This window comes from Microcaecilia unicolor, chromosome 3 (assembly GCF_901765095.1).
Source record: "Microcaecilia unicolor chromosome 3, aMicUni1.1, whole genome shotgun sequence".
NCBI lineage: Eukaryota > Metazoa > Chordata > Amphibia > Gymnophiona > Siphonopidae > Microcaecilia > Microcaecilia unicolor.
In genome coordinates this window covers 331,661,325-331,678,504 of record NC_044033.1, presented here as the reverse complement: position 1 = coordinate 331,678,504, position 17,180 = coordinate 331,661,325, and the positions used below count along the sequence as shown (strand labels likewise).

Sequence of the window (17,180 nt, the reverse complement as noted above, 5' to 3'; positions counted from 1 at the left end):
AGACCGTGCCACGCTTAGAACTTTGCGGAGCAGTCCTAGCAGTAGAAATAGCCGAACTGGTTGTAAGCGAGATGGATACCCACATAGACTCAGTCAAGTTCTACACAGACAGCAAGGTCGTACTCGGCTACATATACAACCAGAACAGAAGATTCCATGCATATGTGAGTAACCGAGTGGAACGCATCCGAAAATCCACCAGACCTAACCAATGGCATTACGTGTCAACCGACCACAACCCAGCGGACCATGTCACAAGGGCTGTCCCAGCAACGCACCTGATGCGAACGACTAGGCTGACAGGGCCGAAATTCCTCATGCAACCAAAAAGCGCCACTACAACTACCACAAACTCCTTTGAACTGGTGAACCCAGAAGATGATGTCAAAGTCCGTCCGATAGTCAAGGTCCTCGCCACGAGTGTCTCACCCAAGGACACCCCGGGAACGCACCGCTTCAACCGATTCTCACGGTGGGTGACGCTGAGAAGAGCCATAGCCCACCTTATCCACATCACGCGTTCTTTCCAGCAGAGCCCCGATAGAAGAACAGGCAAGTGTCATCACTGGCATCTCTGTTCCAAGCCCTTGGCTGTTGAAGAATTTGTCCGGGCAGAGAAGGTAGTCTTGCGTTGGGTACAACAAGAAGCATACGCTGCAGAGTACATGTGCGTCAGCAAAGGGAAGACGATCCCAAAGGACAGCCCCCTCTGGAAACTAGATCCCTTCAAGGACAAAGATGGATTGCTAAGGGTAGGCGGCCGCCTCACCCACGCCAAGATAGACAAGAGCGAAAGGAACCCTTGGATCACCCCAGACCGGCACCAGATATCCACCCTGCTCGTGCGCCATTACCACGAGCAGGTCAAGCACCAAGGTCGACACTTCACCGAAGGAGCAATCAGAGCCGCAGGAGTGTGGATCGTCGGAGCGAAGCAGTGCATCACTGCAACCATCCACAGATGCATCAAGTGCCGAAAACTGCGAGGTAAACACCAAGACCAAAGAATGGCAGACCTGCCATCCGAAAGGCAGAGCACTGACCCACCATTCACCTATCTGGGACTAGATATTTTTGGACCATGGCCAGTTGTCTCGAGACGAACCAGAGGAGGAAGTACAAGCAGCAAACGATGGGCCGTTTTGTTCACGTGCATGAGCATAAGCGCTGTCCACATCGAAGTCATAGAGTCGATGGACACTTCAAGCTTCATAAACGCTCTCAGGAGGTTCCTCTCAATCCGTGGCCCAGCCAAGCAGATTCGCTCTGATTGTGGATCTAACTTCATAAGTGCTTGCAAAGAGCTGAAAATACACCCAGAGAAGATCAACGCACCAGCTATCGAAAAGTACCTGAACGATCACCACTGCACGTGGATATTCAACCCCCCATGCTTCGCATATGGGAGGAGTTTGGGAGCGCATGATTGGGATTCCTCGTCGCATTCTCAACTCTATGCTATCTGAAGCAGGGGCTAATCGCCTCACCCATGAGGTGCTGACCACACTTCTGGCAGAAGTATCTGCTATCATCAATGCGAGACCTCTGATCCCAGTGTCCTCAGATCCAGAGTCGCCCTTGATCTTGACCCCAGCCACACTTCTAACGCAAAAGACAGGTGTGCCACCAAACCCGCCTGGGGATTTCGATGAGAAAGACCTATGCAGACGGCAATGGAGACAAGTCCAGAGTTTGGCCAATACCTTCTGGAGCCGCTGGAGACGAGAGTACCTCCCGACCCTACAGACCTGCAGCAAATGGCAGATCAGCAAGGGCAACATCCACGAAGGCGATATTGTCTTACTCAAAGACAACCAGGCCCAATGCAACGAGTGGCCCTTGGCGGTAGTTACCAGAGCCATCCCTAGCGAAGATGGAAACGTCAGAAAGGTCGAGGTCAGAACTGGGAAACAAGAAATAGCGGAGCATTTCTGCAGACCCATCGCTGAAGTCGTGCTCCTCGTACCACATGAAGAGGCGCGAGCACTGTGATCTGCCACCTCCTGTGAAGACCAGAGACTCGAAGGCTCTCTCTCTCTCTTGTGTTGTTTTAGTGTTGTTGTTGTCTGTCTCTCATTTCAGACCCTGTGCCTACCCGGCTCGTTGAAAGTCCGGGACCCCGTTCCTGCCAAGCTCGTTCGAGTACTCTGAAACCTGTTCCAGCCAAGCCAAGCTCGTCAGTCCAGTCCTGCCTGGGAGATTTGCCTCTTGCTGCTGTCCGACGACAATAGGCCAAGGACTCACGCTGTTCCAGAGTTTGTGACTGTCCGTTCAAAGCTTGGTGTCACGACAGCCGATGGACAACCTGAATGTTAATAATGGACCTTGCATGCGATTGATTTGATAAATTGTGATGATGATGATGATATCTACCAATATCAGGCGAGGAGTGTTCTGTTCCCTGACAGCCTTGCACTAGTTCATAACGTGATCCTAAAATGTGTGTAATGTCTTTACTGTTATTCTAATTTCTAAGAACTTTCGCTGCTGCAGTCTCTCATTGTAAAGATATATGAGCAAGGCACTATGGTTAATGTAGTTCACAGGCAGTGCAGCCACACTTGCTTGGTTGTACAAGAGTTGTTACCACTGGTTGTAAGGCTGCCTGGACCTCCCCTCTCTCTCTCTCTGCCAAACTTGGCTCCTCTGTCTCCCTGCTACCATTTCCTGTTCAGCCTTACTATCTCTGTCCTAAGAGGTCAGCCAGGTATGACCTTTCCTTCATATCTCTAGGACCACCCCTTGCCACTCGATGGCAAGCTCTGTTCCCATTGGCCTCTATCTGCACCCCCCCCCCCCCACCGAGCCTGTAAAAAGCCCCATCACCTCTTTGTCCTTTCAGCCATGAGGTATGCTAACACCATCCAGCCAGGGGCATGGAGATGACCCCATCTCGCTCCAGACAGCTCTGTCCTGCTGAAAATCCCTGTAACGAACCTGGATTTTTTACCCTGTAAATATCTTCTTCCAAATGAGATATCGCACATCGCAGTCACCCAGCTTTGGACTATTTCTACCTGTTCAACTACCTTCCCCTCCCCCTGCAATACAACTACCTCTCTTCAGATCTCCACCTCCCACAGCCTCCAGATTAAGAAGTCTCTGTATCCTGAACATCTATCTGTGAGTAAATTATCTGTGATTTATTCAATAAAAGAGACTTCATAAAATAATAGAGACGTCAGGTGATTGCTGCGCCAGGGTTATGCTCCATGATATTGGGGCTTCTAATTACCAAGCTCCAAGAGTCATAACACACAGTGAAGAAGCAAGACCAATATTTTACACTCTGGTAGGAATAGCATGTGCAGAGGTAGAGGTAATTAACCATGATGTTTAGAGAACATTTTAAGCGAGTAGAGGGGGAGGGAGGTTGGGGGGGAGGGGGGTATAGGAGTGGGAAGGGTAATGTTCAATGCATAATAGAGGGACATGTGTATTATTAGATAGGAGAACAATCCTTTGAAGGAGCACATTAAGAGGACCCACCAGTAAATATTGTTGGGATAATACACTGAGTAAAACACGAGTTATAAATATTGGAGTTTCATATAAAAGTTTATTAATAGTTATGCATTGTACAGTAATTATACATGTACACATTATAGATATAGGAGTAGACAAGAAGGAAGGGATAGGGGAGAAAAGTTTGGAAAACATTGATGATGGACATTTCAGGTTTAGTAATATGTATTAGACTTTGCTGTTATACGATTTATATTGACTGAGATGGAATTGTACACCATGTGACCTCATCAACAAAAAATTGTTGAAACATAGAAGGAGATGCAGCGGGGCAAATTTCAGTGTCCTGGTTTTATGGCAAATTGGGTAGGCTCTCAATGGAGCGGGATTTGACAGAGGTAGCAAATAGTTGGAATATAGAGTCGGGCAAAGACATTTCTACACAACTGATATCATCAGCTCTTCAGAGTGGGGTGGCCATGGTACACAGTGCAGAATTACAGGAGTGTCACTTTCGCACTATACATCGAGCATATTTCTCTCAGAGACAAGCTTTTAGGGCAGGAGTATCGACTATACAGCATTGCAGGTAGTGCCACAGGTTGGAGGCAAACTTCTTTCATGGGATCTGGCAATGTAGGCCAATATCACTATTCTGGTTGGCAATTGGCAAATACTTGACCAAAGTGCTGGGGCGCACAATAAATTTAACCTTTGAAAGAGCTGTATTTAGCGTGCCTAGGCTCTGGATGGGATCCACAAAGGGGGAGAAATTGTTTCTTGGAAAGGCCTGTATATTGGGGAAAAAATGCATCCTCCTTTACTGGACTAGTGATTGCCCACCTTCCTTTTGGCACTGGAGGAATCGACTTCATGAATTATTGACATGGGAATCAAGAGGGGCGGGTCTGTCGCCGGGAAGGCAGCGGAGGTTTCAAGCAATATGGGGCGCATACATAAACACTATCTCACCTAAGGCGAGAAGTCATATTTTGAATAGACTTCCTTGGAACCAGTGAAGGGAATTTGAATCTGAGCAATGCTCGGGGAGGGGGGAGGTTCTGGGAGATAGGGAAGAAGAGTTTTGGGTTAGAGAGTTTAAAGACAAGTTCTGGTTCTGTTAATAAGGATTTCATATTGTATATATTACCCATGTTTCACTATGTTCCATGGGTTACCTTCTGATACAAGGAAATTTCTGGATGATGATTGCTAATATCATTAAGTATCTATAGAAGCATAACAACTTGAGAATGGGGGGATGGGGGGTAAAGGGGGTCAGGGGGGGAGAAAAAGTTGTTAAACCACAAATTTGATGGCTGATCTGCACTTTCTTTAACTTTGAACCACGAGAGGTTACTATTGCGTTGTTTACATGTGTAATAATATGGTTTATTGCCTTTGTATTATGTCATCAATAAAAATATTGAAACACATAAACCTCCTAGGTTTTGCATTCTGTCTCAATCTAATCTCCTTGGTCCAATAGGCTGCAGGACAAGGAGAGAATTGCTGTAGCTTAGCAGCTGCCAATGGTGATGGGAAATGTAGCAGACAGATACTGAGAAAAAGAAGAGAGATTCAGGTAACTTTATTGGCATGACAATTTTAGATATGTTGCCCAAGTAATATCTATAGCGGTTAAAGATAAATAAATAAATAAAAACTGGGAGGGGAATAAAAGGGGCAAGGAAAGGGAGTGGCAACCCAAGACACAAAAACAGAGATAATGTTTGTGGTCCACTGTGACTAGAATATGGAGATGGTCCTCCGAAAGTTCTAGAAATGTCAAGAAGTTACCTGGACAGACTGGGGCAATCATCCAGCAGAGCATCTCAATCTTAAAGTGCTGGACCTTGAGGCAAGTATAGGCTTAAAGGATCTCCATTTATTTTGTGGTCTCAAAGAAAGGAAGTAATACCTCTGCTCCCGCTCTGCAGGCAGTACTGGTTCCACTGCTCCTAGCTCTAGAAGATACAGCAGAGGTAGCGTGACTGCCTGCCATTATACCACTGCAGATCTACCAAGCTACCCATTCCAAAAGGAAGACTGTCTGGTTCTGAATTTCTGTCAACCTCATCCTGGTGCATTATGGTACCTGCAGCACTGATTTCAATGGATAGAATCAAGGACTACAAATACTACATTGCTATACGTTTAAAACCAGGACCGGCTCAAAAGTTTCCCTCCTAGAATGGGTAATTTGGCAGCTCTGCCACTGAGCCATAGGCCAAGACCATAAAAATGTCCAAGATGAGCAAACTCCAGGGCATAGCCACATTCAACCATCTCAAGGACCCACTGGTACAAGATGATATGGGCCCACTCGTGACTGAAGAGGGACAATCTTCCCCCCCATTCAAGCCATTGAGGAGCCTGACGCATCAGTGGTGTAGCCATGGGCCCATCCAGCAGCGATGTGGCTGGCAAGGAACCCCCGAGCCCTGCCAGCTGAAGAATCCTGGTATCTCTCCCTCCAAGGAATCAAGGGGAATCACTTAACTCCCCTTCCCTGACCCCCCCTCCCCCCAGGTATTTTTAAATCCTTTAGTTCTTCACAGGCAGTGAGCAGCAACACATTCCCCCTGCTCATACTGGCTCGAGCCTTCACACTTAGGAAGTTGCATCAGAGTGAAGGCTCGGAGCCAGTGCGAGTGAGGGGAGCCAGTGCGAGCGAGGGGAATGATTTGCTCTTGGCAAAGACATAAAGAATTTAAAGGTACCAGGGGGGGAGGTCAGGGAAGTGGAGTTAAGTAACCCCCCCCCCCCCCCCCCCCGATTGCCTGGGAAGGAGGGGAAAGAGATGTCAGGCAGGGGCAGGGTTGTTATGCCCATGTACTTGGGGCTCAGGCCCACCCAAAAGAGACAGATGAACAAATATTTACACAGATTAGGAAAGCTGGCAAATTAGGAAACACTATAATAATAGGTGATTTAAATTACCACAAATTATTATTATTAGCATTTGTATAGCGCTACCAGACGCACGCACAAATGTAAATAATCTGTAGAATTCAAATGAAACATACAAAACAATAACTTCTACAATAATGTTCTGTATCAGAAGAATTGCCAGAAAACATTCAATATAAAGTGGAGAAAAAAAGACAACACACCTAATTGAAAGACAAACCTACATTATATAGGTGGCTCACGATAATCATCAGTCATTAAAAAAAAAACTTCACTTGAATATAAATCCTCGTTCAACCACTTAAGAGGAAGGAAGCCCAGTTCAAATCCCACTTCAGCCCTTGTGATTGTGGGCAAGTCACTTTACCCTCCATTGCTTCGTGTGCAAACTTAGGGACCCTTTTACTAAGCAGCACTCGTAAATGGGCTTAGTACGTCCTAACTGGGACTTTCCCGCACGATAAAGCCCATTTTCTGTTATTTCATTCTCTTGCCATTCACTAATGTGAGCATTAGCACATGGCCAATGAAAAAAATTAACACAGGAGCCCTTACCACCTCCTATTTAAGAGACGCTAAGGGCTGTAACATTGTGTTAACCATTTAGCGCATGGTAATGTCAGTGTGCTAGTTGCTTTACACTTTCACACTCCCTCCTAAAACTAAATAGAAAAGAATTATTATCATGTGATTACTGCGTGCAGACAGGTAAATTACCGCAGGATGCTTTAGTGCATCTTTCGGTCAGTGGCATAGCCAGACCTGACATTTAGGCTGGGCACTATATATTACAAAAACATAAAGACCTTCCCTACCCTACCCCATCCATCCCAGCAGCCTGGCATCAGCTTTTCCCTTCAATACTCTCTATCCATCCCCATCCCTCAGCATCAGCCCTTCCCTACCTCACCCCCACCCCCCATCCATCCCAGTATCAATCCTTCCCTTCCCCACCATCCATCCCATAGCTAAGCATCACCTTAAAACCCACCTCTTCACCACTGCTTTTGACTCCTAACCACTGCTCACCTGTCCTTTTTCCTCACCTCTTTATTCCCATACCCTTAATTGTTCTGTCTGCCTGTCTTATCTAGATTGTAAGCTCTTTGAGCAGGGACTGTCTTTTGTGTATGGTGTACAGCACTGCGTATGCCTTGTAGCGCTATAGAAATGATAAGTAGTAGTAGTAGGATGAAAACCCAGAAACCAACTTACTGATCCAGAAAAAGGCTGAACGTTACGTCAAAAAAACTTTTTTTTACTTGCCACAACAATCATTTCACATCGTACTTATCTTGGAAACAAAAGTGTCTGTATACGCCTGTGTGATTTCAATTACCCCAATATTGACTGGATAAATGTTACAATCAGAGAGTGCCAGGGAGATAAAATTTCTAGATGTAATAAACAACTGTTTCTTGGAGCAACTGGTCCAGGAAACGACAAGAGGAGGAGCCATTTTGGATCTTGTCCTTGGTGGCATGCAGGCTGCTTCAAATCCCACTGCTGCTCCTTGTGATCTTGGGCAAGTCATTTAACCCTACATTGCCTCGGGTGCAAACTTAAATTGTGAGCCCTCCTGGGACATAGAAATGTTCAGTGTATCTGAATGTAACTCACCTTGATTTACTACTGAAAAAGGTGTGAGCAAAATCCAAATAAATAAATAAAATAAATAGTGCAAGAGGTGGCTGTGTTGGGTCTCCTGGGAAACACTGATCATACCATGATCAAATTTGAGCTGCTATCTGGAATAAACCCACAGAGGAAATCTACTGTAGCTGCATTTAATTTTCAAAAGGGCGACTACAATAAACTGAGGAAAATGGTTTAAAAAAAAAAAAAAAGCTAAAAGGATCGGCTGCTAAAGTTGGGACACTAAATCTGGTGTAGATGTTATTCAAAAAATACCATACTGGAAGCCCAGTATAGATGCATTCAACATATTTGCAAAGGTGGAAAGAAGAGAAAATGACTGCCAGCATGATTAAAAGGTGAAGTGAAAGAGACTATTACAGCCAAAAGAATGTCCTTCAAAGAATGGAAAAAGGACCCAAGTGAAGCAAATAAGCACTGGCAAGTCAGATGCAAAGCATTAATAAAGAAGAATAAAACAGAATATGAAAAGAAATTGCCACAGAAGCTTAAACTCTGTAATAACTTTTTCAGGTACATTAGAAGCAGAAAGCCTGCGAGGGAATCCGTGGAACTGTTAGATCACGAAGGAGCAAAAGGGGCGCTCAGGTAGGACAAAGCCGTAGCGGAGAAACTGAATGAATTCTTTGCTTCGGTCTTTACGGAAGAAGATGTAAGATCTGCCTGTATCGGAAATGTTTTTCAAGAGTGAGGATGCAGAAGAACTGAAAGAAATCTTGGTGAACTTGAAAGATGTACTGAGCCAAATTGACAAATTAAAGAGTAGTAATTCGCTTGGACCAGATGGCATACATCCAAGGGTACTCAAAGAACTCAAGCATGAAATTGCTGATCTGCTTTTAGTAATATGTAACCTATCATTAAAATCATCCGTAGTACCTGAAGACTGAAGGGTGGCCAATGTGACGCCAATTTTTAAAAAGGGTTCCAGGGGGGGAGATCACGTGATGCAGTTGGAGCAGTAGCAACGCTTCTGTGCTGCTCCGCGGACCCTGCTCGCTCCCGGCGCCCTACGAACTAAACTAACCTCAAAAACACCAACTTAGTCCCGTCAAAGTGTTGCGGAAGGTGTATGGACCCATTCCTCGTTCCCATGCCGCTAGGAAGCACGAGGAAGAGCTCGAAGAACGAAAAAGAAAAGCTCCCGGTAGCGAGCGGCGAATCCAAGATGGCGGCCGCATCGCCGCGAGGTGAGGCTGAATTTACCGCCAGACAGCTTGCGCAATTAGTAGCGGCAGTGAGTACAGCGCTGGAACCCGATTCATTACATTAGAGGGGAAGCTGGAGAAATTAGATGGCCGGCTGGGTGAGATCGCTAGCAGAACCGCGGAGGTGGAAAAGAGAGTCTCCGAAATTGAAGAGACTTGGCAACAACATGAACCAGAACTTTCCAATCTTAAGAAACGCCTGGCTGCCCAAGAGGAGAAGCTGGATGAACTGGAGAACAGAGCAAGACGATGTACATAAGTACATAAGTACATAAGTAGTGCCATACTGGGAAAGACCAAAGGTCCATCTAGCCCAGCATCCTGTCACCGACAGTGGCCAATCCAGGTCAAGGGCACCTGGCACGCTCCCCAAACGTAAAAACATTCCAGACAAGTTATACCTAAAAATGAGGAATTTTTCCAGTCCATTTAATAGCGGTCTATGGACTTGTCCTTTAGGAATCTATCTAACCCCTTTTTAAACTCCGTCAAGCTAACCGCCCGTACCACGTTCTCCGGCAATGAATTCCAGAGTCTAATTACACGTTGGGTGAAGAAAAATTTTCTCCGATTCGTTTTAAATTTACCACACTGTAGCTTCAACTCATGCCCTCTAGTCCTAGTATTTTTGGATAGCGTGAACAGTCGCTTCACATCCACCCGATCCATTCCACTCATTATTTTATACACTTCTATCATATCTCCCCTCAGCCGTCTCTTCTCCAAGCTGAAAAGCCCTAGCCTTCTCAGCCTCTCTTCATAGGAAAGTCGTCCCATCCCCACTATCATTTTCGTCGCCCTTCGCTGTACCTTTTCCAATTCTACTATATCTTTTTTGAGATACGGAGACCAGTACTGAACACAATACTCCAGGTGCGGTCGCACCATGGAGCGATACAACGGCCTTATAACATCCGCACACCTGGACTCCATACCCTTCTTAATAACACCCAACATTCTATTCGCTTTCCTAGCCGCAGCAGCACACTGAGCAGAAGGTTTCAGCGTATCATCGACGACGACACCCAGATCCCTTTCTTGATCCGTAACTCCTAACGCGGAACCTTGCAAGACGTAGCTATAATTCGGGTTCCTCTTACCCACATGCATCACTTTGCACTTGTCAACATTGAACTTCATCTGCCACTTGCACGCCCATTCTCCCAGTCTCGCAAGGTCCTCCTGTAATCGTTCACATTCCTCCTGCGACTTGACGACCCTGAATAATTTTGTGTCATCGGCGAATTTAATTACCTCACTAGTTATTCCCATCTCTAGGTCATTTATAAATACATTAAAAAGCAACGGACCCAGCACAGACCCCTGCGGGACCCCACTAACTACCCTCCTCCACTGAGAATACTGGCCACGCAATCCTACTCTCTGCTTCCTATCTTTCAACCAGTTCTTAATCCATAATAATACCCTTAGGTATGTAATCTTAGGCTGGTGGGCCTGCCCGAAACAATTCCTGATAAAAACCTGGGTACATTGCTTGAAAGTTGGCTTTCTAAAGAATTTGCTATCTCAGACAGCAGAGGCCCACTATGCATTGAAAGAGCACACAGGCTGGGGAAACCACGCCAAAATGGATCAAAACCCAGAGTAGTAATTATGAAAGTTCACAATTATATCCATAAAGAAGAAATTCTACAGGGATTCCGTCAGAAAAGAGACTCCCTAACCTACGCGGGTGCCCAGATCCGCATATTTCAAGATTACTCAGCCAGCATACAAGAAAGAAGAAGAAAATTCCATCCGGTGTGCACAGCTTTGATTGAACAAAACACCAGATTTATGCTACTTTACCCTTCTACATTAAAAATCCTGAAAAATGGGAAATGGATATCCTTCACATCAGAACACTCAGCACTGCAATATATTAACCAAGAATTGAAAAGTCAGGAAGCACCGGCTTGATCCGGTTTTGGACATGTGGTGGTGAGCATAACTTGTGATTGATTGAACTGTCCTGACGGGATAAACAATAATGTAAAGACTTTATACATAGAAGTTATAACGTTATAAGTTTAATTGTAACATTGAGGGGCCTGGGGGTGAGCGGGGAACCGGCACGCTGTGACTCTGCCTGGATGGGGATATCCATCTCGAGGCAACTTTGGGAACAAGGGGGGGGAGGAAAGGGGTTTAGGTATAGGGAGGGAGGGGGGTGGGAGAGGATGGGAGGGAAGTGATAGGAGTGGTGATACGTAGCAAAATAGAGGGGAGGTTCTTAATAATGTCTGTTCTTGCATATGGAGTGTTAGGGATAATGCAAGTTCTCCTAAACATTAAACTACACATTAAATCATACACCCCCCGGGGGAGGCTGGGCTCCCGGAGGACTACCTTGATGATATTTATAATAGTTTCAATGAAACAAAGAAAAGATTAGTCGATCTGGACTTAAAATATTATCATGGAATGTTTCAGGTATCACGTCCCCTGTAAAACGATATAAAATCTTGACCCAGATAAAGCGGCAAGGTATAGATATTGCCTGCTTACAGGAAACAAAGTTGTCTGACACAGAACACGAAAAACTCTGTCAACAATGGGTGGGTGAAAGCCACTTCTCCTCTTCGGGTAATAGGAAGAGCGGGGTAGTAATACTCATCCGTAAGGGATTACCTTGCACAACCAAATTAATCCACAGAGATACTGAGGGATGAATTGTACTTTTACAGATAAACTACCAAGGGCAAAAGTTTTACATCTGTGCAATATATGCCCCAAATGCTTATAGCCCAAATTTTTTCCAGACCCTTATAGCACTAGGACTGCAATATAATGATGCCCCCTGGATATGGGCGGGAGACTTCAACCAAGTACTAGACCCGAGTCTGGATAGATCCTCACCCACAGCTATCCCAGGGTCGGGTAAAGGGAAAGGGATTCCAGCGCTCTGTAAACATCTCCAATTAATTGACCCGTGGCGTGCCCTCCACCCTACCACAAAGGACTATACACATCAGTCTAAAGTACATTCTTCCTGGTCTAGAATTGATTACATACTGATATCACAATCCTGGTTCTTTAAAGTCCAGAAAGCCACTATCGGCCCTATGGAAATATCGGACCATAACATGATCTGGGTGGAAATTAACGTAGGTGGGGGTGGTGGAGAGGGTAATAAATGGAGATTCCCTGCATATTTGTATCAGGATAAACAACTGCTAGCTCACCTGCAAGAAAAATGGCAATTATACGAAGATACAAACCTGATATCATGTGACTCACCTATAACATATTGGGAAGCTTCTAAGGCGGTTATGAGGGGAGAAGTAATAGCATTTCAGTGTGCTAGGAAAAAGCGCTTGGCGGCCGGGATACTACATTCAGAAACAGTATATGTGAAGGCCAAGAGGAAATACTTGAGTAACCCAACAATAGCCAATAGAGACTCAATGTCAGCTGCCCTAGTAGCATTAAATTCCCTGATACATGAGCAAGCAAAGAAACAATTAACAGCGCGACGCCTAAATTTTCAGCGATTTGGAAATAAATCTGGGAAACTATTGGCAAGGGTGGCAAAGGCAACCACTGCACAGCAATTTATCCCAGTGATTGAAAACTCTAAGGGAGACAAACTTAACCAATTACAAGATATAGTAAATACATTCTATGAACACTTTACGCAGATGTATACTCCCAAAAATAGGGTCCAAGGGCCCCCGACTAAAGATTATTTAGAAGATGCAAAAATGCCACGATTGCCAGAGGAAGCCCGTCAAATATTATCTGCGCCCCTACAAACACAAGAAGTATTTAAAGTAATAAAAGCCTTACAAATAGGATCAGCACCAGGATTGGACGGCTTCTCCAATGAATATTATAAAATGCTGACACCACAACTGTGTGGAGCGTTGGCGGACTATTTAGATGCAGTGGTTGCTAGGGGATCCTTTTCGCCCAGAGAGAACGAAGCGTTGATTACCTTAATTCCTAAGCCGGGTAAACCTAAAGATCAAGTAGAATCTTATAGACCCATCTCCCTTATTAATGTTGATGTCAAGATCCTGTCCCGACTACTGGCGAATAGACTGATGTATCACATGCCAATGTTGATCGGGGAACACCAGGTAGGGTTTGTTAAGGGCCGTCAGGCGGTTCAACAGGTACGAAAAGCCCTCTTAGCAGTGGCGTATGGGCAGGCTACAGGAGATCCTCTCTTATTGGTTAGCCTAGATGCAGCCAAAGCGTTTGATAAAGTTAACTGGGATTACATGTTCCAGGTACTTGAACACACGGGCTTGGATGGCTGGTTTTTAGATGCCACAAAAACACTATACAAAAATACCACAGCCCAAATATTAATAAATGGCACCAGATCTAAACCCTTTAGAGTGGAGCGCGGCACCAGGCAGGGATGCCCATTATCCCCTCTATTGTTCCTTTTATACTTAGAGCCACTCCTGCGCACAATGCTACTAGACCCGGACATACAGGGAGTCACACTACACGGGACATTAATAAAAACACTGGCCTTCGCTGACGATATGCTCCTTACACTTACCCAGCCGAAGACCTCAGTCCAACGCCTACTAGAAGTCATAGACGAATTTGGATTTTACTCAGGGTTACAATTAAATTTGCAAAAATCATTAGCCCTTTCAGTACAGGAAACAGTGCAAAAGGAGTGGGAGGGCCCCTTCCCTTTTCAATGGGCTGCGGGCACGCTCAAGTACCTAGGGGTTAATGTACCGAGGGATTTAACAAATCTGTACAAAGAGAATATGGACCCTTTGAAGAGGCATACAAAAGAAGCTCTGCAGGGATGGCAGGGCCTACCTCTGTCTTTGAGGGGAAGAATCACCATGTATAACATGTTTATTTTTCCCAAATGGACATACATCTTCCAGATGATTCCTGCTATATTGGGATATAAAGAGGAGAGGTGGCTACACAAAACCCTTACAACATTCTTATGGCAGGGAAAACGTGCACGCATTAGATTACATAAACTTATGAGGCCTTGTCTAAAAGGGGGGCTGGGGCTACTTGACTTAAAACTTATACCAATCGCCTGTAATTTGAGGCACTTATCGGACTGGTTCCGCTCAAGGGAGTTTTTCTCCTGCACGAATGGGATTTGCTTACTGGCTACATGCCCCATCAGACGAACTCCCAAACCTGGGCCCATATAGATTTCTATTGAACCCTTTGCGGAAAACATGGAAATGGTTGAGTAAGGAAAACAAATGGAACAGTGTAGTGTCTCCACTACTACCCATTAAAGGTAACCTAGCATTCCCAGAGGGGGGGGAAATCTGCTTTGTTTAGGAAATGGGAGATTTGTGGTATTAAATACTTATTTCAGGTGGTGTCTGAGACAGGGACCATTAAAACATTCCAGGCCCTGTGCGCAGAATTCGGACTTGGACAGAAAGACTATTTCCAATATATGCAGCTCAAACATTACATACGAACATTGCCGGCATTGGCTCTTACTCAGCAAGTATGGGAATCCATGAGTGAGATGCTGGGCCTGGAAGCACAGCTAAAAGTACCGCTTAAGTATTTCCACCATCATCTGAGAGATTTACAGGGGACACTGGACTACACGCAAGTGTCACAACAATGGCATCAGGAGCTGCGGTGGAAACCGGACCCAGAACAGATCAAACTGTGCTTAATGGGTGTGTATCGAGTGACAGAGAATGTGACTTGGCAGGAAATGCACTACAAATTTCTCATGAGACTGTACATATCACCACAAAGGGCTTATAAGGCAACCCTGAGAACAACAGACGACTGCCCAAAATGTGGAACTGTGGGAGCCTCCCTGGGGCATATGTTTTGGTATTGCTCAAAAGTGACCCCCTTCTGGATAAAACTGGGACAACAAGTATCGCAAATGTGGAACATTCGCTGGCAACCAACGCCAGGACAGCTATTTGATGTCTATAGGATTCGTGGCAGGTCACCAGAGGGACTTAAAGAGTTCTTGAAAAGAGTAATCTTGATGGGCAAACGCACCATACTACAATTGTGGCTACAACCAGATCCACCTGGAACACCACAATGGCGAGGAGCCATGATGCAATGCTGTATGCTAGAAAAGAAAAAGTGGGAGACTTAGCCTCAAAAAAAGGAGACCAGTTCTGTAAAGTCTGGCTCCCGTTTTGGGACACTCTGACACCCGTAGCGAGAAGCAAGATATTGAACTGTTAACAGAACCGGTAGTGGGAAAGAGTTGAGGGCGGGGATAGAGGGGGGGGGAGTTGGGGGAAGAGGGAGGAAAATTATAAGCTTGATGACATCTCCTATGTATTGTTCAAATTATTTGATGTATTATGTTCAAGTGTTATCAATAAAAATTGATATATTAAAAAAAAAAAAAAAAAGGTTCCAGGGGTGATCCAGGAAATTACAGAACGGTATGACTGATATCAGAGCCGGGCAAAAAAATTGAAACTATTATAAAAAATAAAATTACGGAACACATAGACTAACATGGTTTAATAGGCCAGAGTCAGTATGGGTTCTGCCAAGGGAAGTCTTGCCTCACCAATCTGCTTCATTTCTTTGAAGGCGAGAATAAACATGTAGAACGCGTAGCAAGTAGATTTTTTACTCATTCCAAAAGTACAAAGACTAAAGGACACTCAAGGAAGTTACATGGAAATACTTTTAAAACAAACAGGAGGAAATATTTTTTCACTCAATGAATAGTTAAGCTCTGGAACTCTTTGCTGGAGGAAAAGTGGTTAGCGTATCTGGGTTTAAAAAAAAAAGTAGTTTGGACAAGTTCCTGGAGGAAAACTCCATAGTCTGCTACTGAGACAAACATGGGAAAATAACTGCTTGCCCTGGGATTTGTAGCATGGAATGTTACCATGATTTGGGTTTCTGCCAGACAGTGGCGTAGGAAGGGGGGGCGGTGGGGCGGTCCGCCCCAGGTGCACGCGCTGGGGGGGGTGTCGGCGCCGCTGGTTACCTGCTCTCTTTGCCCCAGAACAGGTTACTTCCTGTTCCGGGGCAGAGAAAGCAGGGAACCAACGGATCCGACGCAGCTCCCAGAGACGACATGCACTCGGCGGGGCGAAGCGCCAGCGGTAAAGATGCACTCGGGGGGGGGGGGGGTTGCGCAGCGACGACCCACCCCGGGTGTCAGCCGGCCTCGCTACGCCGCTGCTGCCAGATATTTGTGACCTGGCTTGGCCACTGCTGGAAACAGGATGCTGCGCAAGATGGACCATTGGTCTGACCTAGTATGGCTACTCTTATGTTCTTATATTCCACCTCCCACTTACACATAACATCTAACATATTCCCCATAAAGTCCACCAACACTCCCTAAAACATCCAATCAGTAGCCCCCGCCCACACCTACTTACACCCTTATCTAGAGATCTTTGGTGGAAAGCATTTTTGAACCCTTGCCTCTGCGTAGTTCTCCTATTTGTTATCTTAGGGAATAATATACGAAGTTTAACGGGTAAAGACTAGTGAATCTGACCCCTCCTGCCTGTAACACAAAAATACAGTTTACCAAATTAAGTCCTTTACTGAGCAACCACAGCCTACATTTCTAAGATCTCTACAAATCTTTTACAAATTTTACAGTCCTGCATTCAGAAAGCAAAATTACTCACCGCTCAAACTGCAAGACAGCAAAAGATACAGACAGCTCACTATTCATGAGATATCCGAAACACGAGAGAAATTTCTTTTCTTTCCTTTGCTGTGGGAAGAGACGTCATCAACCTTTTCCTTCCTGCATACTCGCCAGCAAGCCCCCGAGGGAGCTACTACAGAGCTACAACTTACTTTGAGTAGTCTCACTGATTTGGAACGAGTGAACAGGTGCTCTGCTGGAGTTTTCTAATAAAGTACAACACTTCCTCAGAATTTGAGGCAATTGCTTATGAAGAACTTACAAAACAACCTAACTGAACCACTTTCAACTAAATTATTAGAGTTATTTTGAGGTCA

The 17,180-nt window shown here is 45.2% G+C and overlaps 1 protein-coding gene across 2 annotated transcripts in view; it reads right to left on the bottom strand.

Moving 5' to 3' along the window:
- SYTL3 (synaptotagmin like 3) overlaps nucleotides 1-16,910 on the bottom strand; it is a 255,264-nt gene extending 238,354 nt beyond the window's left edge. For both annotated transcript variants that reach the window (XM_030198421.1, XM_030198420.1), the window contains exon 1: nucleotides 16,841-16,910. The gene's annotated coding sequence lies outside the window, so the exon portion shown is untranslated. The remainder of the gene's footprint in view (nucleotides 1-16,840) is intronic.
- Nucleotides 16,911-17,180: the final 270 nt, after the last annotated feature.